Source organism: Oncorhynchus tshawytscha, linkage group LG08 (assembly GCF_018296145.1).
Source record: "Oncorhynchus tshawytscha isolate Ot180627B linkage group LG08, Otsh_v2.0, whole genome shotgun sequence".
NCBI lineage: Eukaryota > Metazoa > Chordata > Actinopteri > Salmoniformes > Salmonidae > Oncorhynchus > Oncorhynchus tshawytscha.
This window is the reverse complement of record NC_056436.1, coordinates 14,609,065-14,634,604: the sequence shown is the minus strand read 5'-3', so window position 1 is coordinate 14,634,604 and position 25,540 is coordinate 14,609,065. Positions and strand designations below refer to the sequence as shown.

At 41.4% G+C, this 25,540-nt stretch overlaps 1 protein-coding gene across 1 annotated transcript in view; it reads right to left on the bottom strand.

The window, feature by feature from the left end:
• fut8a (fucosyltransferase 8a (alpha (1,6) fucosyltransferase)) overlaps positions 1 to 23,243 on the bottom strand; it is a 155,723-nt gene extending 132,480 nt beyond the window's left edge. The window contains exon 1 of the mRNA XM_042325268.1: positions 23,084 to 23,243. The gene's annotated coding sequence lies outside the window, so the exon portion shown is untranslated. The remainder of the gene's footprint in view (positions 1 to 23,083) is intronic.
• Positions 23,244 to 25,540: the final 2,297 nt, after the last annotated feature.

The following is a 25,540-nucleotide window of genomic DNA, read 5'->3' as shown; positions in this document are numbered from 1 at the left end:
TTGGCAGTAGAAAACCTTAACAGTATGTTTTGAACTATCAAATCCCTATCAAATCAAAAAATGTAAAACAGAAAACCAAAGAAAATTAACAATAACAAATGGTTTGATGAAGAATGCAATAACCTAAGAAAGAAATTGAGAAACCTATCCAACCAAAAACAGAAACCCAGATAACCTGATCCTTCTCTATGGTGAAACACTAAGACAATATAGAAATACACTACGGAAAAAGAAGGAACAGCACGTTAGAAATCAGCACAATGTAATTGAAGAATCCATAACCACTTCTGGGAAAATTGGAAAACACTAAACAAACAGCAACACGAAGGGTTATCTATCCAAAATGGAGATGTATGGATAAAATACTTCTCCAATCTTTTTGGCTCTATAACAAAGAATTAACAGCAAAAAGATGATCAAATGCAAATCTTAGAATCAACTATTAAAGACTACCAAAACATACTGAATTCTCCAATTACGTTGAAAAATACAAACCCTCCAACCCAAAAAGGCCTGTGGTGTTGACGCTATCCTCAATTAAATTATAAAATGTACAGACCACAAATTCCAATTGGCTATATTTAAACTCTTTAACATCATCTTTGGCTCTGGCATCTTCCCCAATATTTGTAACCAATGACTGATCACCCCAATCCACAATAGTGGAGACAAATTTGATACCAGTACGGCAACTGCTCGGCCTCTGACCGCAAGGCACTACAGAGGGTAGTGCATACGGCCCAGTACATCACTGGGGCTAAGCTGCCTGCCATCCAGGACCTCTACACCAGGCAGTGTCAGAGGAAGGCCCTAAAAATGGTCAAAGACCCCAGCCACCCCAGTCATAGACTGATCTCTCTACTACCGCATGGCAAGCGGTACCGGAGTGACAAGTCCTCAACAGTTTTTACCCCCAAACCATAAGACTCCTGAACAGGTAACCAAATGGCTACCCGGACTATTTGCATTGTGAGCCACCCCCCCCCCACAGGACCCACGGACACACAAAGAAATGAGAGAAACTTAGACTGTGTGGACACCTGAAGTGATTAACGCAAGAGGCTGGAGCTACCTAAGCTTCCTGTGGTCTACTCTGATTCCTGCCGTCCTCCTCTCTGATGAGGCTAGAGACTATAGACATAGAGGCTGGAGGCTAGAGCTGGGTTAACTGTGGAACTGCCTGTACTTCCTGTGGGCTCTGACCCTTGTCTCCTCTCTGCTGGATCCCTGTCTCTTTGCTGAGAGCTCTGAGAGCCGCAGCCATCAGAGAGCGATTTGAGGGGCAGTCAGGGGGGCAGGCAGGCCCAGTCAACTGTAGCTGGCCAGCTCCAGAGCTCTGACCCAGCACTCTGCAGCACACAATCACCACAGTCCAGTCAGCTGGGGATATGTGGGATGGATGATGGACACATTCTCTACACTCAACACAATTATGTTTAAGTGCAGCAAAAAGTACTAAAGTACTAAATTCTGCTATGTTGTCAAACTGGGAGTATTGGACTTTGCACCACAGACTCATATTAGAGTAGGCATGTATAGAGGCCTACAGTACTGCAGACAGTGTGTGTAGTAGGCTAATGTGCTAGTGGTGTGTTTTAAGTGGGAGTTTCAGGTTATGAATCAGTGCTGGTAAAATGTAATAAAGAGTGCTCAATTATGTTATCAAACTGGGACTTCCCAGTACAGCGACGTGTAGGGAGAGCAGACAGCGAATGTGCTGTGTAGTAGGCTACTGTGCTACTGTGCTTCTGTGCTACTGTGGTGTAGGTGTAATTGGCAGACTCAGGTTATGAATTAGTGGTTGGTGAAATCCAATCAGGCCAAACCAGTCATATCCTGAGGAATCCTCTTAGTGGAGAAATGCTTTGTTCCTGAGCCACTGGCCTAACGATGAGTCTGCTGCACTCAGTGCACTGACCTACGCACACACACACACACACAAACACACACACACACACACACATCACGTTTTGATCAAGCAGACTAGGATATGTTCCGGGTCGCCTCTGGGAATAAAATTGACGTATACACTGACTCTGTGACTGGGTTCATCAGGAAGTGCATCTGGGACGATGTGCCTACTGTGACGATTAAAGCTTATTCAAACCAGAAACCGGGGATAGATGGCAGCATTCATGCAAAACTGAAAGCGTGAACCACCACATGTAACCAAGGAAAGGTGACTGGGAACATGGACGTGTACAAACAGACTAACTATGACCTCCGCCCAAGAAAGCAAAAGTTACAAAACTAAATGACAATCGTCCCATAGCACTCACTTCTGTAATTATGAAGTGCTAGATAAGGACTATATCACCTCTCTCTTTCCTGACACCCTAAACCAGGGGTCAACTAGATTAAGCCGCAGATGGTCAGGGGGCCGGAACGTAATTACAAAGAACTCATTTCAGGAAACTAGGCATATGTCACACGTCACTACTTCACAGGAGAGGCATTTGAACGTGAAAATGTTTTTTTTGCTGCCAACATACTGACTCAAATCTCTAGCCACTTTAATCATTCAAAATTGGATGTTATAAATGTATCACTAGTCGGTGCTCGGCGGTCGTCGCCGGCCTACTAGCTGCCACCGATCCATTTTTCCTTTTCGTTTGTGTCTGTCTGTTATTGTTATCACCTGTGTCTGATTAGTTAATTTCGGTGGGTTTATTAACCTCCGCTGCCTGCTAGCCTTTGTGCGGGATTAATTGTGCTTGTGAGCTCTGTTAGGGGTGCGTGTTTGCGCCACAGGGTTTTTCCCTCACAGTCGTTGTATAGTGGTTACTATATTTAGGAGTAGAGGTTTCTCCTCCGTGTGTTTCATGATTTTCCCCGCCTGTTGTTGGTGGGTTGGGATTTATAATAAACGACTGTGCAAACTGGAATTCCTTGCTCTCCTGCTCCTGACTCCTGCACCTACCTCTTCTTAGGAGGCACCTAACATATACTGTACTCTATACCATCTACTGCATCTTGCCTATGCAAGACGGCCATCGGTCATCCATATATTTATATGTCCATATTCTTAATCATTCCTTTACACTTGTGTGTATAAGGAAGTTGTTGTGAAATTGTTGTATTACTTGTTGGTTATTACTGCATTGTCGGAACTAGAAGCACAAGCATTTCGCTACACTCACATTAACATCTGCTAACCATGTGTTTGTGACCAATAAAATTTGATTTGATTTTTTTTTAAATTGCACTGTCCGCAACCGCAGAGCTCTCCAGAGGGGGGTGAACTCAGCCCAATGAACCATCGGGGGAACACTGTCTACCCTCCAGGAAATACAGCACCCGGTGTCACAGGAAGGCCAAGAAGGTAATCAAGGACCTCAGCCGGGATTGAGAGACTGACAAACAGCCACCGCTACCCTGCCCAGTACCCTACTCTGCCCCTTAGCCGGCTACCACCCGTTGATTATTAAAAATAATGGAAATATTGTATGCTTGTTTGACATTTACTGCATTGATCAATAGCATTTTGTTGCATCAGCCAAAAACCTGCTAAACTGTGTATGTAGGTGATCGATACAAATCTATATGATTTCATGTTCACAAACACACACTTATACACACATGTACATACACGCTCGGCGCACACACACGGTGCATGAATGGCGCAAGCATACACTAGCGTGTACACGCCACACAGACGGAATAAATACAACACGCACACACAGTGAATATACATGAGCCTACCGGGATCAGAAATAACAACACGTCAAATTTGATTTGATTTGATTTGAGCCTACCGGGATCAGGTAAAGACTTCCTGCCATTCCCCTTGGTAGTGCATCCTCCCACAGAACCACCAACTGCTCTAAGCGCTTGGCTTCTGGGATGCTTAATTGTCCCAGAGGGGCTGTTAGAACATAAGAACACTGTTATAATGCTTTTAGGATGTTAGAATGGAACATTAGAATGCCACAAGGCTCTATAGATTCCCTCCACCACATGCTCCAGTGGAGCTGAGGCAGCACATTACATCACCATACGGGTCACAGCTGAGTGATGCAGATAGAAGGGGAGAGAGGACAAAGTATTCAGCAAGACATATCACTAACACAACGCTTATTTCATCCACTCACTGCTTCGTGACCAATGATAGATATATACATTAAATGACTGATAGGGGACACAGTCCCACCATCTTGGCACTCCCTCACCACTGTAAAAAAGATTTTGGAAGCTATAGAAATTGATTTATTCATGACTACATTTGTTTATGCCACATTTACTATATTACAGACACCGTAATGCATTCTTTTAAATTATATTATGTGAGCTAATCATACAAATACAAATATTTTCCATTAAGTATAATTTTTTGAGATGGCTAATGTTACTGTCCCCACTAGAACCATAAAATAAATAAATTTGGTCCTTGAAACATTTAATTGAAATAGTGTAGAATTCCATTCATTCCTATGAAGGACTGCTCCTACTGGGGATTGTCAATATGGCCGACCGGTGGCTTCAACGCCTCTCAATGGCCCATACTGTAAATAGCATCAGCAGTCCAGAGTTTATATAAACAAACTGAAATATCACATTTAGATAACTATTCAGACCCTTTACTCAGTACTTTGTTGAAGCACCTTTGGCAACGATTATAGCATGATGCTACAAATTTGGCACACCTGTATTTGGGGAGTATCTCCCATTCTTCTCTGCATATCCTCTCAAGCTCTGTCAGGTTGGATGGGGAGCATCGCTGCACAGCTATTTTCAGGTCTCTCCAGAGATTAATCGGGTTCAAGTCCGGGCTTTGACTGGGCCACTCAAGGACATTCGGAGACTTGTCCCGAAGCCACTCCTGCGTTGTCTTAGCTGTGTGCTATTGGTCATTGTCTTGATTGAACTCTTTGGCCTGAATGTCCAGCATCACATCTGGAGGAAACCTGGCACCATCCCTACGATGAAGCATGGTGGTGGCAGCATCATGCTGTGGGGATGTTATTCAGCGGCAGGGACTGGGAGACTAGTCAGGATTGAGGCAAAGCTGAATGTAGCAAAGTACAGAGAGATCCTTGATGAAAACCTGCTCCAGAGCGCTCAGGACCTCAGACTGGAAAAAGGGGTCTGAATACTTTCCAAATGCACTGTACACAATATGCGGACACCCCTTCAAATTAGTGGATTTGGTTATTTCAGCCACGCACGTTGCTAACAAATGTATAAAATCGAGCACACAACCATGCAATCTCCATAGAGAAACATTGGCAGTAGAATTGCCTTATTGAAGAGCTCAGTGACTTTCAGCGCGGCAACGTCATTGGATCCCGCCTTTCCAACAAGTCAGCTCGTCAAATTTCTGCTCTGTTAGAGCTGCCCCGGTAAACTTTAAGTGCTGTTATTGTGAGGTGGAGCAACAATGGCTCAGTCGCGAAGTGGTAGACCACACAAGCTCACAGAATGGGACCGCTGAGGGCTGAAGTGCACAGCGTGTAAAATCGTCTGCCATCGGTTGCAACACTCACTACCGAGATCCAAACTGCCCCTGGAAGCAACGTCAGCACAAGAACTGTTCTTCGGGAACTTCATGAAACGGGTTTCCATGGCCGAGCAGCCGTACACAAGCCTAAGATCACCATGTGCAATGCCAAGTTTTGGCTGGAGAGGTGTAAAGTTTCCGCCATTGGACTCTGCAGATGTGTGTGTGTGTTTGTCTAGAGTGATGTGTTTGATGTGTTTGTCTGGAGTGATGAATCACGTTTCACTCTTGGCAAATGCCAGGAGAATGCTACTTTCCCGAATGCATAGTGCCCACTGTAAAGTTTGGTGGATGAGAAATGCTTCACAGAGTTCAAGTAACAGACACATCTCAACATCAACTGTTCAGGGGAGATTGAGTGAATCAAGGCCTTTGTCGTGACTTGACTTTAACATTAATCTGAAGACTGTTATTTATTTAATTAACTACGTTTAATTGTTACCCAATTAAATTAGTCACGTAACAATCAACAAATTAGGATCTGGGGCACCACGAGAGCAGTTCTTTAAAGAGTTACCATCTCCCGAATTAAACTCAAAAAGGTCTTTACCTATCACATCTATAAACCGTCAACTTATTAATCATAACCTCATATCATATCACCATTCATAACATCCTTGCATCTGCAAAAAACAGAGCCTTACTTATGATTCAGTACTACACAAATTGGTTAAATTATTTCTTTACTAGTTAATTAAATGGGAAAACAGGATAAACACACACACACACACTATGCCCCCGTTATTGACTGAAAAAAGGTCCCTAGCGGATTGACAACATGAATACTTGTTAAAGAAGAGATGGAGAGGGAGAGAGGGACAGAGACACTTAACATTGCCACATTTAGAAACTACTCTCACCTACAATAACCATATACTTTGCACACAAACTGCCACCCGCTTTGAGCAAGAAATCATGAATGCATTTACGTGAAATGCCTGAGTTCGCCGTGGATCTCTCGTGAATGGGGCAGCCTTGGAAAGGGGGTGGGCCTTTTCGCGGCACTCTTGTAAGGCTCTTATTGTCCGAAATGCGTCCAACAACTCTTCAACTGTAGTCCTTCTTCGTAGTTACCCGGTGACATGTCGTGTAGTCCTGAACAGAACTACAGAGTTGATTTTCCTTCCATTCGCTCTTGAAGATGCTTCTTTGAAGATAGGCTGGTCAGCCGTAAACTATGGTTTGAGCAGAGTAACAGGATGCTCCAACTTAAATTTTGAAGATACTTTACTTAGGACAGCTAATCAGCCGTACCAGTGATTGTCCGGGAGGTGAGTTTATTGTCTCAACCTCGTGTTGAGATTCAAAGTTCACACCATTTTAAATATATAGCTACCGCTTCACGCTTTTTCTGGTTTAATGTGTTAATTTCTTAACCCATCATTTATACATTTTGCTCATAAGGGGCAGTTCGAGCCGGGTGACACGCTCTCTGACCTCACTTCGGGGCGGTAATTACTCACTGTGCAAAGTTATGGAAAACAATTATCTCTTATAGCTTCTCAAATCACATCCCTCTCTTAACAAAAACACTTTCATAATTGTTCATATTACATGCACAACCCATAGTATAGAAACTCCAGCTATGTAGTGTGTGTACTTTCCAAGTTACAGTATGTTAAAAAAAAAGTTTTTTGATGACATCACAAAATAACTAACAAAATGACATTAGTGTTCTATGGATCGCCTCTGACCAATGAGTTTGAGTTTATTTTTTACAGGGACAGTGCACATTCATCAACGTCTCAGTAAAAGTGCCGGTTTTTCAACCACAGTCCCGGGGCAGGTTATCAAAAACAATCACAATAACAATACAAACAATCAATGAGCAGTGAGCACACACAGAGCAACATAGGACAAGCAAGACATAGCATGCAGACAGAGCAACATAGCCCAAAAAAGCAACAAGACAAAATCCATAAAAGCAACAAAGTGTTTCCACACCTCACAAGCTACAGACGACAGACAACATGGAAAGTGGAAATACACAACTAGGGATTATGTTCTCAAGTCTGATTGGCCTTTAGCCAAGTCTTCATGTTTTTTTTTGTGAAAGTGTGATAGGTGGTTCAGTTATGTGTGTCTGATGGCAGTGTATTCCAAACATGTGAAGCTCTAACAGAAAAGCAGATTGACTGAAGGTGCTTTACCTAAAGGGAACTATACAGTCACCTCTCATGGCAGACCTTGTGGATCGGCTGCCATATGTTTGGGTTTTCTGTTTAACAAAAGTACTGAGTGGAGGGGGAGCCAGGCCATTTAGGATATTGAATACAAGACATGCGTCGGTGTATTGCACAAGATTTTCCCAACTCAGGAACTCATGCTTTCTGAGGATGTAACAGTGATGATGGATATTGAGCTTTCTATCAAGCACTTTGAGAGCCTGTTTGTAGACAGACTGAATGTTGTACAGCGAGCTTGGGTCCAACTAGTCAAGCAGTATGTTAAGTGGGGGAGTATCATAGATTTGAAGTACAGTTTTTCTACCTCTGTAGTCAAACATTTTTGTCTAAATCGGAAATGAGCTAAATTGAATTTGGTTATTTGAGTTAGGTTTTTCACCTGCTTTTTAAAAGAGAGGTTGGAATCAAGTATGATGCCAAGGTACTTAAAATCAGATACCACCTGGAGCTTCTCCCCTGACACATAGACATCTGGCTCAGTAGCATCAGTTTCCCTCTTTGTAAAGAACAGACAGACAGTTTTTTTCACATTGAGATGCAAACATGAGTCACTGAGCCACTTTGTAACATGGACCACTACAGTAGTGAGTTCTTGTGCAGCTTGTTGTTTGCTCTTTGCATGCACATATATCACTGTATCATCTGCATACATTTGAACTTCAGACCCAGTACAGACAGAAGGCAGATAATTAATGTACAGGCTGAACAGGATGGGCCCCAGCACGTGACACTTGGGGAACGCCCACATCATTGCTAAGAGTGGGTGACAGCTCATTGCTCACTCTGACACGCTGAGTTCTGCCTTCGAAGTATGATTTCATCCATCTCAAGGCATCGGGGGAAAAGTTGAACTTGGACAATTTTGTGATGAGAACCTCATGATTAACAGTATCAAAAGCCTTCCTTAGGTCCAGAAACGCAGCCCCACCAACGCCCCCTTTGTCCATCTTGGACTTCACAATTTCCAGAAGAAAGCAGTTGGCCATTTCTGTGGAGTGTTTTGCTCTGAAGCCAAACTGCATGGAGTGTAATGTGTAGGGGCTGTTGTTGAGGTGGGCAATCAATTGTTCTGCTACACACTTTTCAACACAAAATTCCCCACATTCTACATTCAAAATATTGTAGCAGTATTCAATTTTTAAAGTGTTAAGAGTTTCAGTGGGAAAAGGTCTGTTGAGACAAAGCACAGGCCTGGATCTTCTCCCTTGATTCACAACAGGGTGTGAGTGCCAATCCGCACTAGTTCTATCCTCCCCCTCGACAGGTGAAAGGGGGTCTGATTGAAGTTAGTCATTGCAAACCTGATCTGACCTATTTGAATTCTTGTGGTCAGTCATGACACCTTCATGGTTGAATTGCTGCAGAGAAACCACTACTAAAGGATACCAATAATAATAAGAGACTTGCTTGGGCCAAGAAACACAAGCAATGGACATTACACCAGTGGAAATCTGTCCTTTGATTTGATGAGTCCAAATTTGAGACATTTGGTTCCAACCGCTGTGTCTTTGTGAGACGCAGAGTAGGTGAATGGATGATCTCCACATGTGTGGTTCCCATCGTGAGGCATGGAGGAGGAAGTGTGATGGTGTGGGGGTGCTTTGCTGGTGACACTGTCTGTGATTTATTTAGAATTCAAGGCACACTTAACCAGCATGGCTACCATAGTGGGACTATCATTTGTTTTTCAACAGGACAATGACCCAACACACCTCCAGGCAGTGTAAGGGCTATTTGACCAAGAAGGAGAGTGATGGAGTGTTGCATCAGAAGACCTGGCCTCCACAATCAACCGACCTCAACCCAATTGAGATGGTTTGAGATGAGTTGGACTGCAGAGTGAAGGAAAAACAGCCAACAATTGCTCAGCATATGTGGGAACTCCTTCAAGGCAGTGGGAAAATCATTCCAAGTGAAGCTGGTTGAGTGTGCAACACTGCCATCAAGGCAAGGGGTGGCTCCTTTGAAGAATCTCAAATCTCAAATATATTTGGATTTGTTTAACACTTTTTTGGTTACTACATCATTCCATATGTGTTGTTTCATAGTTTTGATGTCTTCACTATTATTCTACAATGTAGAAAATATTAAAATAAAGAAAAACTCTTGAATGAGTGGGTGTGTCCAAACTTTTGGCTGGTACTGTATATATAGGTGTGACATGACACGAGCAATGTGGATTAGGAGTGAGGGTGCCAGTGTGGTTCTGGTTTAGTAAACACTGAGTAGCTGTGGTATGTGTTTTTCTCCTGAGGTGACGGAGGTTTTCCACATTCATTCTCTCTCTCCCTCGCTTCTCTGTCTCTCTCTCTCTCTGTCTCTCTCTCTCCCTTTCCATTGACTCTTGTCCAGCTGAGCCATACAGGATTACGGAACATTCAAACTTGATCTTTCTTTCTTTTTTCTCGCTCTGTCATTCTTTGTAGCCAGCTGCAGCAAGTGGCTACAGTGTTAGGATTCCACTGAGATAGGGGACAAACTAGTACTCTGTTATGATGAGTGTTTTCCCTCCCCCTACTACCAATGATATCTCTCGCTCTCGTCACCCCCCTCTCTGTCTCTCTCTTTATCTCTCTCTGGCCATGTGTGACTGTGAGGGGCCTGTTATGAGTTTGTTTCCCTCCCTCTACTACCAACGCTCTCCCTCCCTCTCCTCTCTATCTTCTCTGTGTCACTGTGTGGGGACTGTCCCTGTCTAACCCCTTGGGACTCTGAAGGGGGCTGTGTTTGACCAAGCGTGTCTAGGCAAGAGTCTCACACACACACTGTTTTGTGAGTAGAAGGCCTGAGTAGTATACAGCAGCCTGACTGCCTGTAAAACCTGCATGTATTTCTTCATGTAGCATAACAAATGAAGAAGTGCTAGTCTGTGCAGGAGTAGGTCATATGAGGACTGTTGTTCTATTCCTGACTTCCCCTGTCGCTCCCTGGTGATGGCAGAGCAGAGGAGAGCTGCTTCCCGGAAGCTGCATGAGAGATGCTCCACTAGTTGCGTCCCAAATGCAACCCTATTCCCTATGTAGTGCACAACATTTGACCAGAGTCCTATGGAGCCTGGTGGAAAGTAGTGCACTAAATAGGGAAATACGATGCCATTTGGGATGATGCGCTGACTCCACACTGCAGCCAGAGAGAGAGAGAGAGAGAGAGAGAGAGAGAGAGAGAGAGAGAGAGAGAGAGAGAGAGAGAGAGAGAGAAAGAAAAGAGAAAGATTTGTATTTATAGCTTACCAAAGGTCCCTGTGGTTGGGCTGTGGGCACTGTGACTGTCAGGGCTGATGGGTCAAACACACTGACTGGCTAGCCCAGGGCCTGGACGAACCACTGACTGGCTAGCCTAGGGCCTGGACGAACCACTGACTGGTTAGCCCAGGGCCTGGACGAACCACTGACTGGCTAGCCCAGGGCCTGGACAAAGCACTGACCGGCTAGCCCAGGGCCTGGACGAACCACAGACTGGCTAGCCCAGGGCTTGGACAAACCACTGACTGGCTAGCCCAGGGCTTGGACGAATCACTGACTGGCTAGCCCAGAGCCTGGACGAACCACTGACTGGCTAGCCTAGGGCTTGGATGAACCACTGACTGGCTAGCCTAGGGCTTGGACGAACCACTGACTGGCTAGCCTAGGGCTTGGACGAACCACTGACTGGCTAGCCCAGGGCCTGGACAAACACTGCAGGGAACACACAAGCACAGGCAGGCACACGCAAATGTACACACACGATGCTTGCATAAACACACACTTCCTGAAATGTATTTTAAATCTGTGGCGAGAGGAACAGGTCTTTTATGTGGAGGATGAGGGTTGTAGTAGGTATCTCAGATAGGGTGGAATGAGGCCTAAGAGGGTTTTTATAAATAAGCATGAACCAGTGGGTCTTGCGACGGGTAAACAGAGATGACCAGTTTACAGAAGAGTATAGAGTGCAGTGATGTGTCCTATAAGGAACATTGGTGGCAAATCTGATGGCTGAATGGTAAAGAACATCTAACTGCTTGAGAGCACCCTTGCCTGCCGATCTATAAATTACATCTCCGTAATCTAGCATGGGTAGGATGGTCATCTGAATCAGGGTTCGTTTGGCTGCTGTGGTGAAAGAGGAATGATTACGATAGAGGAAACCGAGTCTAGATTTAACCTTAGCCTGCAGCTTGGATATGTGCTGAGAGAAGGACAGTGTACCGTCTAGCCATACTCCCAAGTACTTGGATGAGCTGACTACCTCAAGCTCTAAACCCTCAGAGGTACTAATCACACAGGTAGGGAAAGGGGCATTCTTCTTACCGAACCACATGATCTTTGTTTTAAGGGCAGAGCTTGTTGGACACTAAAAGCTTTTTGTTGGACACTAAAAGCTTTGTTGTAGAGCATTTAACACAAAACCCAGGGAGGGGCCAGCTGAGTATAAGACTGTATCATCTGCATAGAAATGGATGAGAGAGTTTCCTACTGCCTGAGCTATGTTGTTGATGTAAATTGATAAGAACGTGGGGCCTAGGATTGAGCCTTGGCGTACTCCCTTGGTGACAGACAGTTGGAGAGACAGCAGATGTTCTGACTTTATACACGTTATGTTCTGACTTTATACACAAACTCTCCCTTCTTTATATTTTTCTCTAGGGTCTCCTGTAAAATCAGACATGATGGCTCAATCATCTTTGAATTCTCTGCATGAATAACACAGATGCCAAGATTGGGCTTTGTGGGTTTTCACCACATCTTAATGGGTTATGAGAGAGAGAGACCGAGAAAGGAATAAGAGAGAACAGGGGGCGAGAGGAAGTGCTAGGGAGAGAGAGAGAGAACACGAGAGAGAGAAAAAGAGAGAGAGACATTTACCATGCCAATAAAGCCCATTGAATTGAGAGAGAGAGAGAGAGTGAGAGAGAGAGAGAGAGCGAGAGAGAGAGAGAGAACAAAATAAAGAAAGACAGAAAGGGGGAAAGGGTTAATGAGGATAGAGAAAGTGAGCAAAGAGCGAAAGAAAGAGGGAGGGAGCAAGAGAGCCTTTGTTCATCATGTGTAAAGCATTGTGAGCTACCATTAGGCTCTCTGCCAGAGATCCAGTCTGTGATTAGCTCCTCTCTCTCTGTCACTTCTCAGTTGATCATTCATCACACACACACACACACACACACACACACACACACACACACACACACACACACACACACTCACTCACTCACTCACACACACTCACATGCACTAACCTCTCTTCCTCTGCCAAAAGTCATGCAAAATCACCTGTTAGAGAGATTTTCTCTCCTTAAACAGAAAAAAGGAAAAGCGTCACTATCATTAAAACTAATGAGCACTTCTTTATTTCCGCCTACTTGCTGGCATTGCCTTGGAAATTTGAAACCACTGAGAGTTGTCACTGGATATCGACAACACTGGAAAATTGGAGAAGGGGGTAGGGAGGCAGAAAGAGAGAGTGAGAGTGGAGAGTGTAGAAAGAGAGCGAGAGAGTTAGACGGGGTAAGGGATAGGCATGAGTAATCGAGCACTCCAGTACTCGAACGGACATCAAAAAACGATCTTTAACCAGAGACCACATTTTGTTCAACTACTGTTTGTTCGAAATGTTGTCTTGAAGACAACGTTAATGTGCTTTGACTTTGTGTTCCATTTGTACATGTGCATTTGCGGGACACAACAAAAAATAAACCAAGCCAAACATCACAGTTCTGCCCCCTAAATTCCGTTTCCCCGTCATGTCGCACTCACTCAATTGCGTTCGGACGGGTCCCGCTCCCTGTACACACGCGCACCTACAGAAATAAATGACTATACAAACGTATCTAACTGACGGGATACACGAGCTACATTCCTTGTCAAATGACAACAATGGTATATCAAATTCAAAATGGACTGGTTAACTGAAGTAGGGAAATATGTGTTCCGACAATGAGCTGGAGTTTGGAATAATTGCGTCATTTTCGTTAAGGTTAGGGCGAGGCATACGGTTAGCAGTATGGTTAAGGTTAGGTTTAAAATTATACTTTAAGAAGTGAAATTGTAGATACAGGCAGGGTTTATGACTTTGTGGTTGTGGAAACTGACGTTAGTGTTCAATGTAGAATTGTTAATCCATTTACAAAATTCAAAAGAACATAAATAAACTAAATCGAACGTCTCTATATCGAAAATAAGACTGATGTTGGTTTGTAACCCTGAAAAATGTGTCCTAAATTGACAAATTGAGCCCAGTTTCAAAGAACCACTCAATAAGAATAAACTTATGTTCCAGACACGAGATGCGAATCCCTTTGCACTATTATGTTCTATTTTATAATTTTATATTACGTCATTTTTAAAAACTATAACATTTGTGCCTTGACTGTGATATGGGTCCGGAAAATAAGCTAAATTAACTAAATAAGGAGCTGATGAGACCAGGTGAGTAACTAACACAGATGAAATCAATGAATAAAAATTTAAGCCAGAGCTACATGCAAGAACACAACGAAACAGAACACAAGGTTGACTAAGAAAATAAATACAGAACCTTACAATGCCATTGCACAGCCATAGGCTTCTACAATCAATTACCACACTGCTGAGGTTACTACCTTTTTGAAGATTGTGTTCCACTATATAATATAACCAATTAATCTTAAATGGCACTTGTTTTTGTATTGAATGAATATACAGTATATGAGGCAATTTAGCAATTAGGATTCGTTATCTATAATGGTTATGATAAATTAGGAGTTGTTGCTCATTGTTGGCATGCACCAAAAATGTCCCAGTGCCGCCATTGTTCTAAAGATATATATATATATTTTTGTTTTTCTTCATTCCAGTACTATTCAACAACAAAAAAGGCCCAAAAAGGTCTGGAACAGTCCAGAAATGTCAAATGTCCATCCCTAGGAAAGAAGGGGTATGGAGCGAAAGAGAGCAAGGAGAGGGAGAGGGAGAGAGAGGTGGGGCAGAGTGGGCTAGAGAAAGACAGAGAGAAATAGAGAAAAATAAAGAGAGAGAGAAGGATAAAGAAATACAGTGAGAGATAAAAAGAGAGTGAGAGAGAGAGAGAGAGAGAGAGAGAGACTGAAATAAGAGAGAATATTTTTTGTTTGTTAGAGTAGTCCTTATTTCCTAGCAAGTGTTTCTCTGCTGTCTGATCAGTAAACATGGAGCATGCTGGAGCCTGGATGATCAACCATAACTGAATATGTTGCCATAACGTAATAAACGTGAGGCGTTTTTGATTGACAATGTTTCATAGAGCGTTAATTATACAACCCCCCTCCCCCCAATATGCTACCAACACTGTCAGGCTGTGTGTGTAACAGTCAGTGGTGTAGGTGAGGCTGTGAGGGTCTGTGATGTGGACTAGGATCCCCATATGACCTCACCCTGACCGGTATCAGATCCGCCCCAACTTCCTCCTGCAGACTGAGGCCACAGTGAGTGGTAGGCTACAGACTGGAGAAAGCCACATGTTGTTGCGGGGACTTGGGCAGATAACACAAGCCTTTCTGGTAATGTTTGACTAACAAACACTGTGACTGTAAGGTTTACAGAGTTTTACAGATAACCCAGACAAGGTGTGTTACATTTCAGCGACACTACCCCAGAGAGACTAGAGCTTGCTCCTACAGCAAACATGATATGTTTCAAACTTTTCGGGAATACAAAAGAACAAGGATATGGAAAATAACACTTTTGGGCTGATGTATTGTTATATCTAAATTCACACATTCACTGCCAAACAAAGCTTGCTGAGTTTTCAAGTAAAATGTAATATGAGTATTCCATTTGTGAACAAGGCAACAAAGGCCTCTTAGACATCTGCCATCTTATCAAAATACATTGTAGCCTCGGTTATAAGATAGACTTGTTATATAACACAGTGAGCAGTGCCAGAATGCATATATTTACTCTAGGCCTAGTGTATCTGTATATACTATGGCAAACAAACAGGGACATTGGAATATAAAGGAGACTATTTATTATCAAGGTTCCAGCCTTGCGGCTATACTACAGACACCTTATACATTAGGGCTGGAAATTGCCAGGGACCTCACGATATGATATTATTACGATACTTTGGTGCCGATACAATATGTATTGTGATTGTATTGTGATTGTCATGAGTCTATATATATTGCGATTCGATACTCTGATTGTATTGCAATTCGGTGTTCCAAACATTTTGCTCACCAAATGTCTGAGAGAGAGCCATGAGAAAATGAGTTTTGATCAGTCATGCAAATAAAAGGGCTCCCTATTTAAAAAGATGGAAAATAAACTATGAAGGAAAAATACTGGAGTTTAGGTGCTGGTACACCCAACTAGTGCAAAAATAACATTGCACTATTGTCAAAATGATACTATACGATATATCGTCAAAGATAATATCCCATATATGAAACTGTATTGATTTTCTACCCCAAAACTATAATACAGATTATACACTTTATACAGATAATACATTTTATACATAATATACACTTTTATACAGATTAAACACTTTATACAGATTATACACTTTATACAGATTATACACTTTATACAGATTAAACACTTGATTCAGATTAAACACTTTATACAGATTAAACACTTTATACAGATTAAACACTTTATACAAATTAAACACTTTATTCAGATTAAACACTTTATACAGATTATACACTTTATACAGATTATACACTTTATACAGATTATACACTTTATACAGATTATACACTTTATACAGATTAAACACTTTATACAGATTATACACTTTATACAGATTAAACACTTTATACAAATTAAACACTTTATTCAGATTAAACACTTTATACAGATTAAACACTTTATACAGATTATACACTTTAAACAGATTATACACTTTATACAGATTAAACACTTTATACAGATTATACACTTTATACAGATTAAACACTTTATTCAGATTAAACACTTTATACAGATTAAACACTTTATACAGATTATACACTTTAAACAGATTATACACTTTATACAGATTAAACACTTTATACAGATTATACACTTTATACAGATTATACACTTTATACAGATTAAACACTTTATACAGATTAAACACTTTATACAGATTATACACTTTATACAGATTATACACTTTATACAGATTAAACACTTTATACAGATTATACACTTTATACAGATTATACACTTTATACAGATTATACACTTTATACAGATTAAACACTTTATACAGGTGGGGCACACAGGTGGTCGCATATAAATTATCCCGGAAACCAAGGTTTAATCAACCCAAGCCCAGGATGATGCAAACAGACAGAGTTATGATTAAATACTTGGAGATGGCCCATCATCTATTCTATGCTATTATGTCTCTACCTGTCTGTGGCAGATATGAGTCATAGGGTTACAAAGGCTCAAGGAGGTGGCGTGGGGAGTACGGACCATACATTAGCTTTTTTCCATAATCCTGAAACTCTTAAGGGAAAATAACACCATGACTATATACAGTGCCTTCAAAAAAAAAAAAATTTTGTCACTGGCCTACACACAATAACATTAAAGTGGAATTATAACATTAAAGTGGAATTATGTTTTTCGAACAATGTACAAATTAATTCAAATTAAAAGCTGAAATGTCTTGAGTACCTTTATCTCTGTGCTCCAAACATACACCTATCTGTAATGTCCCTCAGGTGAGCAGTGAATTTCAAACACATATTCAACCTCAAAGACCAGGGAGATTTTCCAATGCCTCACAAAGAAGGGCATCTATTGGTAGATGGGTATGTATATAAAAAAAAAGCAGACATTGAATATTCTTTTGAGCATGGTGAAGTTATTCATTACACTTTGGATGGTGTATCAACACCCAGTCACTACAAAGATACAGGCATCCTTCCTAACTCAGTTGCTAGAGAGGACGGAAACCGCTCAGGGATTTAACAATGAGGCCAGTGGTGACTTTAAAACAGTTACAGAGTTTAATGGCTGTGATAGGAGAAAACTGATGATGGATGAACAACATTATAGTTACTCCACAATACCAACCTAATTGACAGAGTGAAAGGAACGAAGCCTGTACAGAATACAAATATTACAAAACATGCATCTTCTTTGCAGTAAGGCACTAAATGAATACTTCAAAAGAATGAGGCATTACAAAGTGTTATGTTTCGGGCAAATCCAATACAACACATTACTGAGTACCACTCTCCATATTTTCAAGCATAGTGGTGGCTGCATCATGTTATGGGTATGCTTGTAATTGTTAAGGACTGGGGAGTTTTTCAGGATAAAAATGAATGGAAAGGAGCTAAGCATGGGAAAAATCCTAGAGGAAAACCTGGTTTAGTCTGCTTTCCACCAGACACTGCGAAACAAATTCACCTTTCAGCAGGACAATAACCTACAACCAAATCTACACTGGAGTTGCTTACCAAGAATACAGTGAATGTTCCTGAGTGGCCGAGTTACAGTTTTGCCTTAAATCTGCTTGAAAATCTATGGCAAGACCTGAAAACGACTGTCTAGCAATGACCAACAGTCATTTTGACAGAATTTTGAAAATAATAATTAGCAAATGTTGCACAATCCAGGTGTGGAAAGCTCTTAGAGACTTACCCAGAAAGACTCACAGCTGTAATTGCTGCAAAGGTGCTTCTACAAAATATTGACTCAGTGGTGTGAATACTTAGATATTGTAATTAATTAGATATGAATTAGTAATGTAATTTTGATATTTATGTATTTCATTTTCAATACATTTACAAACACTTCTAAAAACATGTTTTCACTTTGTCCTTATCAGAATATTGTGTGTAGATATATCCATTTTAAATTCAGGCACAACAGGCACAACAAAATGTGGAATAAGTCAAGGGGTATGAATACTTTCTGAAGGCACTGTGTATATCATATTGTCTATAGGTCCATAGGGAGGGAAACTATGTCCTGTAACCAAGCTGCCCATAGGGAGAGAGACCCTGTTCTGTTCTTCATTAGGAGAGGTGGTTGATTGACTGACTAATGACCACACCCGTCATTTACTGACAATGTGTGTAGGTGTTACAGGTTGTTGCCAGGTAGTCCTTCTGACACTCAAGGTATCTGATGCTATTGTGCTGACTGCTGAGAAGGTGTGGAGATCAGGGGTGAACTGGGACCAATAATCGGCCCTGGCATTTCTAGCACACCGGCCATTTTTCCTTGAAGCCCTCATTATTCAGAGGGGTTGGGTTAAATGTGGAAGACACATTTCAGTTGAATGCATTCAGTTGTACAACTGAATTCCCTTTCCCTTTCATTATTAGCCAGATAATTATAATTTTGCGCCAAATAAAAACGAGTTAGACAGTCCCACTAGGCTAAAAATGGACCGAAATGCCAGATACCAGTCCGCCCCTGGGTGGAGTGACAGGTAGAACAATCTTTCAATGGACCACATCATTAAAGTCTCCAACAGTCGTGAAGGAGTTCCTACATATGCTGAGCACTTGTTGGCTGCTTTCCTTCATTCTGATGTCCATCTCATCTCAATTGGGTTGAGGTTGGGTGATTGTAGAGGCCAGGTCATCTGATGCAGCACTCTCCTTGGTCAAATAGCCCTTACACAGCCTGGAGGTGTATTTTGGGTCATTGTCCTGTTGAAAAACAAGTGATATCACTGCAGAATTCTGTGGTAGTTTTGGTGGTTAAGTGTGCCTTGAATTCTAAATAAATCACCTGAAGTATCACCCGCAAAGCACCCCCACACCATCACACCTCCTCCTCCATGCTTCACGGTGGGAACCACACATGTGGAGATAATCTGTTCACCTACTCTGCGTCTCACAAAGACAGGGCGGTTGGAACCAAAAATCTACAATTTGGACTCATCAGACCAAAGGACAGATTTCCACTGGTTTAATGTCCATTGCTTGTGTTTCTTGGCCCACGCAAGTCTCTTCTTCATATTGGTGTCCTTTAGTAGTGGTTTCTTTGCAGCAATTTGACCATGAAGGCCTGATTCATGTTGTCTCCTCTGAACAGTTCATGTTGAGATGTGTCGGTTACTTGAACTCTCGGAAGCATTTATTCGGGCTGCAATCTGAGGTGCAGTTAACTCTAATGAACTTATCCTCTGCAGCATGGTCTTCCTTTCCTGTTGCGGTCCTTGTGAGAGCCAGTTTCATCATAGCGCTTGATGGTTTTTGCGACTGCACTTGAAGAAACGTTCAAAGTTCTTGACATGTTATGCATTGACTGACCTTCTTGTCTTAAAGTAATGATGGACTGTAGTTTCTCTTTGCTTATTTGAGCTGTTCTTGGCATAATATGGACTTGCTATCTTCTGTATACCACCTCTACCTTGTCGCAACACAACTGATTGGCTCAAACGCATTAAGAATTCCTCTATCCTAGTGGTTAGAGCATTGGACTAGTAACCGGAAGGTTGCAAGTTCAAACCCCCGAGCTGACAAGGTACAAATCTGTCATTTTGCCCCTGAACAGGCAGTTAACCCACTGTTCCTAGGCCATCATTGAAAATAAGAATTTGTTTTTAACTGACTTGCCTAGTTAAATAAAGGTTAAAAAAAACAACAACAAAAAACAAGGCAACCCTGTTAATTGAAATGCATTCCAGGTGACTACCTCATGAAGCTGATTGAGAGAATACCAAGAGTGTGCAAAGCTGTCATCAAGGCAAAGGTTGGCTACATTGAAGAATCTCAAATATGTGTTATTTCATAGTTTTGATGTCTTCACTATTATTCTATTATGAGTAGGTGTGTCCAAACCTTTGACTGGTACTGTACATAGAACACATTTACAAATATCTTCACATGGTGATGTTTGTATTAGTTAAAAACACATTTGAAAATGACTTTTTAAAATGCACAGTGTACATTCTATCTATCTATCTATCTATCTATCTATCTATCTATCTATCTATCTATCTATCTATCTATCTATCTATCTATCTATCTATCTATCTATCTATCTATCTATCTATCTATCTATCTATCTATCATATAGCCTACCCCTATATACATGTTAGTAATTTGCAGTAACATGCAGTCACTAGACAAATACAGGCAAGAGGAAATGGCTTTTCATTTAGAGGACATGATCAAGTGTAGAGTTTGAAAGGAAATGATCCCAAATCTCAATAACATAAAAGCTTTTCTAGTATGGTCACAATGGGCAGTTGCTACTTCAACAAAGCACAATATTAACTTCCTGCAAGCGTTGGGTAGCAGCAGATCACGTACATCAAGTGTGTTGTTACTGTTAGCCATACTTGACAGCCAGTCCAAGGTCTAAGTTGCTGTTGGTCACTCCCTCACAATCAAGCATTTTCAACAAGGACAACCTGGGTCAGTTTTGAACCATGTAATACATGTGAAATATGATTAGTATAAAACGAGCATGACAAGCAGGGTCTTATTCAGTCTTCTATTGCTTATGAGACAAATTAAACTGGCCATGTGGTAGGCCAGGTGCTTTCACGTGTAACCATTACTATAGTGTCCAGGATATCCACTATACATACTGGGAAGAATTAAAATAAGGTAAAATGACCACACTGTTGTCTCTCAACCATTCACACCCTCTCTCTTTCCTGTGGCTTGAATCTGTCAGATGATTGAAAAAAACTCAAATGTGAAAATAATCTGAATCAGAATGAGGTGTAGCCTCTGTTATCATTGTGGTTTACTTAATTAATATAGTCTGTAACGGGGTAGAGTGAATAGTTACAGGAAATTAAAGATTTATGAATTGGCAATTGTGCATACAAAGGCCTTGTTAATATAATGAAACATTGTGCAATCACCCCAAACAGAGGACAGAACGAGACGTTCACATTACATAGATCATTATTGTGGTACGCTTGGCAAAGCGGGACATTTGATTTAGCAGAATATCATCTCAATTCTCTGAGACAAATTAAGCTGTGAAATGCTATCATTTCTCAATTCTGAAGCACATCAAAGATATGAAATGGTCAGAATTCTAGCATTAAATGCATTACACTAGCCTATAATAAAGGCCTAATACTAGCCTATAATAAAGGCCTAATACTAGCCTATATTAAATGCCTAATACTATCCTATATTAAATGCCTAATACTATCCTATATTAAAGGCCTAGTACTAGCCTACAATAAAGGCCTTATACTAGCCTACATTAAAGGCCTAATACTACTTTATTATGGGCATACCACTCACACAGTAATGTGTCCGGATTGAAGAGTCATTCGATGGCTACTATCCCACAGATGGACCAGGCAAGTTGGCTGGGCTCCAGTCCCTAATTGCATGTTTACATCTCAAGATATCCTATTTCAGATCCACCAGCTGTGAGCCAGTTGATCATAACTGACCACAGAGGTTTCATTGAGTTCAAAGGTTAAGTCTGTTAGATGTGCACATGCAAATAGACCTATAGGCTTATCTATCTATTTTACTACAAGTCCTACTGTGGTATGTGGTAATAACACAGCGGTCAGGGAATGAAACCATGTGAAATGAAATAATCATGTAGTAGAGCACAGCATGATTACTGAGTTGGGTCCAAAACAAAATGTAAACAATGAACATAGTATGGGAGAAACATTCTCAGCCACCAGCTATGACAACAAAACCACTAAGAACAGAATGTGTTTGTGTGTGTGTGTTTGTGTGCGTGCGTGCGTGTACGTGCGAGCATGTGTGTGTTTGTGTATCAGTTAACGTTCTGATTTATGACCTGCTAATAACAAATAGCAACATCAACATTATATGCGTGTTACTCAACTCTAGTCTATGGTGGATCCACAGCACAAACACAACTGAATGCGTTTCCCCAAAAGAGGTAGGTTAGGCTACTTTTCATCGGTTTCAACCAATGTCTAAAAAATAGCGGGGTGGCTCACGATCTGCTTTGATTCGACCCAGCAAGACGGACAAGGAGGCAGCGGCCGATGCAGGCTGACTTCACAAAATAACGGTCCAATATAGCCACACAAAACATAAGCATTTCGTTTGTTTATAAGAAAGCGTCACAATACACTTGTCATTCTTGGTAAATGTGAGCGTCTTATGTCAATACAGCATTATTCATTTAAAGACGTAAGATGGAGAAACGTCGCAGTTCATTGTCCCTGGATGGTGATTGAATTGTATTTCTCATACCTAATCAAATGTTAATTAACATAACCATTATATGCACAATGTAGCAAAACTGAATGAATTCCTCTCCGAAAACTTCCTGTGCATGAATGGCTTTCATAAGGAACATGCGAATTCTAACCGAACCTTGTCCGACAACTCGTTAGTGTAAATCCGTGTCCGCTATTTTGTTACCTCTCGGCTGCGGTCGAAGCACGCAAATAGCAACAGGCCAGGGATGGAGGGAGAAGGGAGACGGCGCAGACACCAATTCCTATTGTCTGCAACACAATGTATAAGAAATTGGCTTACCTGGCTTTATCTCATTGAGCTTGCATTTCTTCAAGGTCTATATTCTGCCTGAACATGATGCTTTGAGTTGTAAACTGTCTGAAGACAGAAGGCGGAAACAGGAACTGGGTAGGAGCAGGACTGCTGCGCGCCTGACGAGTAGTCACTCCGCTATGCTTGGCTTCTAATGAGGAGACTCGAATTGCCACAGAGCCCCATTGCGCATGCTTGCGTCAATTCAATGACCGGTTCGATCTGCTCACACTCCATCCAGTCTTCTGGACTAGGCGACAATGATGCGTCGTCATTTTAAAAATCGGAACCTTTTGAACTTTATTGTGTTCTACCCTTTTTATATGAGGCTATTTGGTATTACCAGAATATACTTTGAAATTGAACAGCTCAAATTGAACAGCTCAACAAGCAGGTGTCTTAATTATATTTATTTGTGAGGCTCTGAAAAATCTGAAGATAGTGTGCAATCATAAAATTCCATTTCTGTGGAAAGGGTTCTACATGGAACCCAAAACTGTTCTACTTGGAACCAAAAGGGTTCTACCTGCAGCCGATGAACCCTTTTAGGGTCCCCCTTTTTGAAAAAAAAAATCTAAGTGTGGTCAGGTATACAGGAGTAGGACTAGGAATAGGCTATTTCACAAGCTATAAAAGTGGATTTTATCCCAGACTTAGAAAGAGTCGGTGGAAGGTGGGTGTATATCATGTCATGGCATCTGTTTAGCATACTGTCCAGGAAACAGACGCTTTATTGGCTAACGAACATTTCCCTGACATTAAGCTGACACTGTCCAAACAACCATTATGTTATAGTCCCTTTATGATATGCAAATCATTTGGACAGACTCATTTCCCTAATACCTGCCCTAAGATAACATTTCTAACAGCAGCACACTGTGCCTGTATTCATAAAGTACACCAGATTACTAGGAGTATTGGTGTAGGATCAGTTTTGCCTTTCAAATCATAATGAATAAGACTACATGAATAGGGAGGATCCAATCTTAGACCAGACACTACTACTCTGAGACACTTTTTTAATATGGGCCCTGAACCGCAGCCATATAGTCATAAACCCTGGTAAATTAGAAACACTCAATGTTCTATGCTTGCCAATAATGCAGTTTTTGTAAAACAACCTTGACTGTTTGGCAAATGTACACCTGGAAGAAGCTAGCCAAATACCCTATAGGCATGTTACTCTAGTATACACTAGATAGCATAGCCACAGAAAGCGGCCTTGTTTTCATAAACCAACACTGTTGTGCTAGTTCCATCCAGTGGTAATAATGTTGTAATACAGCCATTGTTGAGAGGCCAGGGTTTCAAACTTTTCCTGCAAGTTGTCATAGTGCATGACATTTAAAATATAATAATAATAATGTTTTAAGTGAATGGCCAATGTATTGACAAAATGCATTTTCACAGTTTAAATGTTGATGTTCAAAATGAAAGATATAAAAGCTTATCCCGGTTTAGTAAGTAAACAAACCATCAAAATAAATACAACATTGTTACATATGAATCCACTAATATCCTCCTGAACAGAATGGGATACAAATGTGTCATGCCTGCTCCCGCTCTTCCCCCCTGGCGCTCGAGGGCGCCAGGTTCCCCAGCATTACACACTCCTGCAAACATCATTACACACACCGGCCTTCCCCCGTCACGCGCATCAGCGATTATTGGGCTCACCTGGACTCAATCACCTCTGTCATTACCTCCCTTATATCTGTCTGTTCCCCTGCTCTGTTCCCCGCTTCAGCATTGTTTGTCGAACGCTGTGCCTGTCTTGTTTCATGCCTGTTCCTTATTAAATGTTGACTCCCAGTACCTGCTTCTCATCTCCAGCGTCGGTCCTTACACAAATGTATATTTTTGGGGAGGGGTGTGGTAAGACACCGGAAGGAAGTGAGATAATGTGAAAACATAAGAATGGCACTGTCAAGATCAGATATTCGTCTCCTGAGTATTCCCCTAACACCTTAGTTTGAGGTGTACTTACCTACGCTACAAACAAAATAATATTGTTTGTTGAGACGTAGACCCGATGGCAATGGTGAGACTGGGAATACCTTGTCTGTTGGCCTAGAGTAGGATCAGATCAGATCAAATCAAATTGTATTAGTCACATGTGCCGAATACAACATGTGTAGACCTTACAGTGGAATGCTTACCTAGAAACCCATTACCAACAATGCAGTTTAAAAAATATGAATAAGAATAAGAAATAAAAGGAACAAGTAGTTAAAGAGAAGCAGTAAAATAACAATAGGGAGACTATATACAGGGGGTACAGAGTCAATGTGCGGGGGCACTGGTTAGTTGTGGTAATATGTACATGTAGGTAGAGTTATTAAAGTGACTATGCATAGATAATATGCATAATATGCATCGATCTTAGTCCTGTATTGACACTTTGCCTGTTTGAGCTGCAGCTCCTTGAAAGCAGCAGCTCTAGCC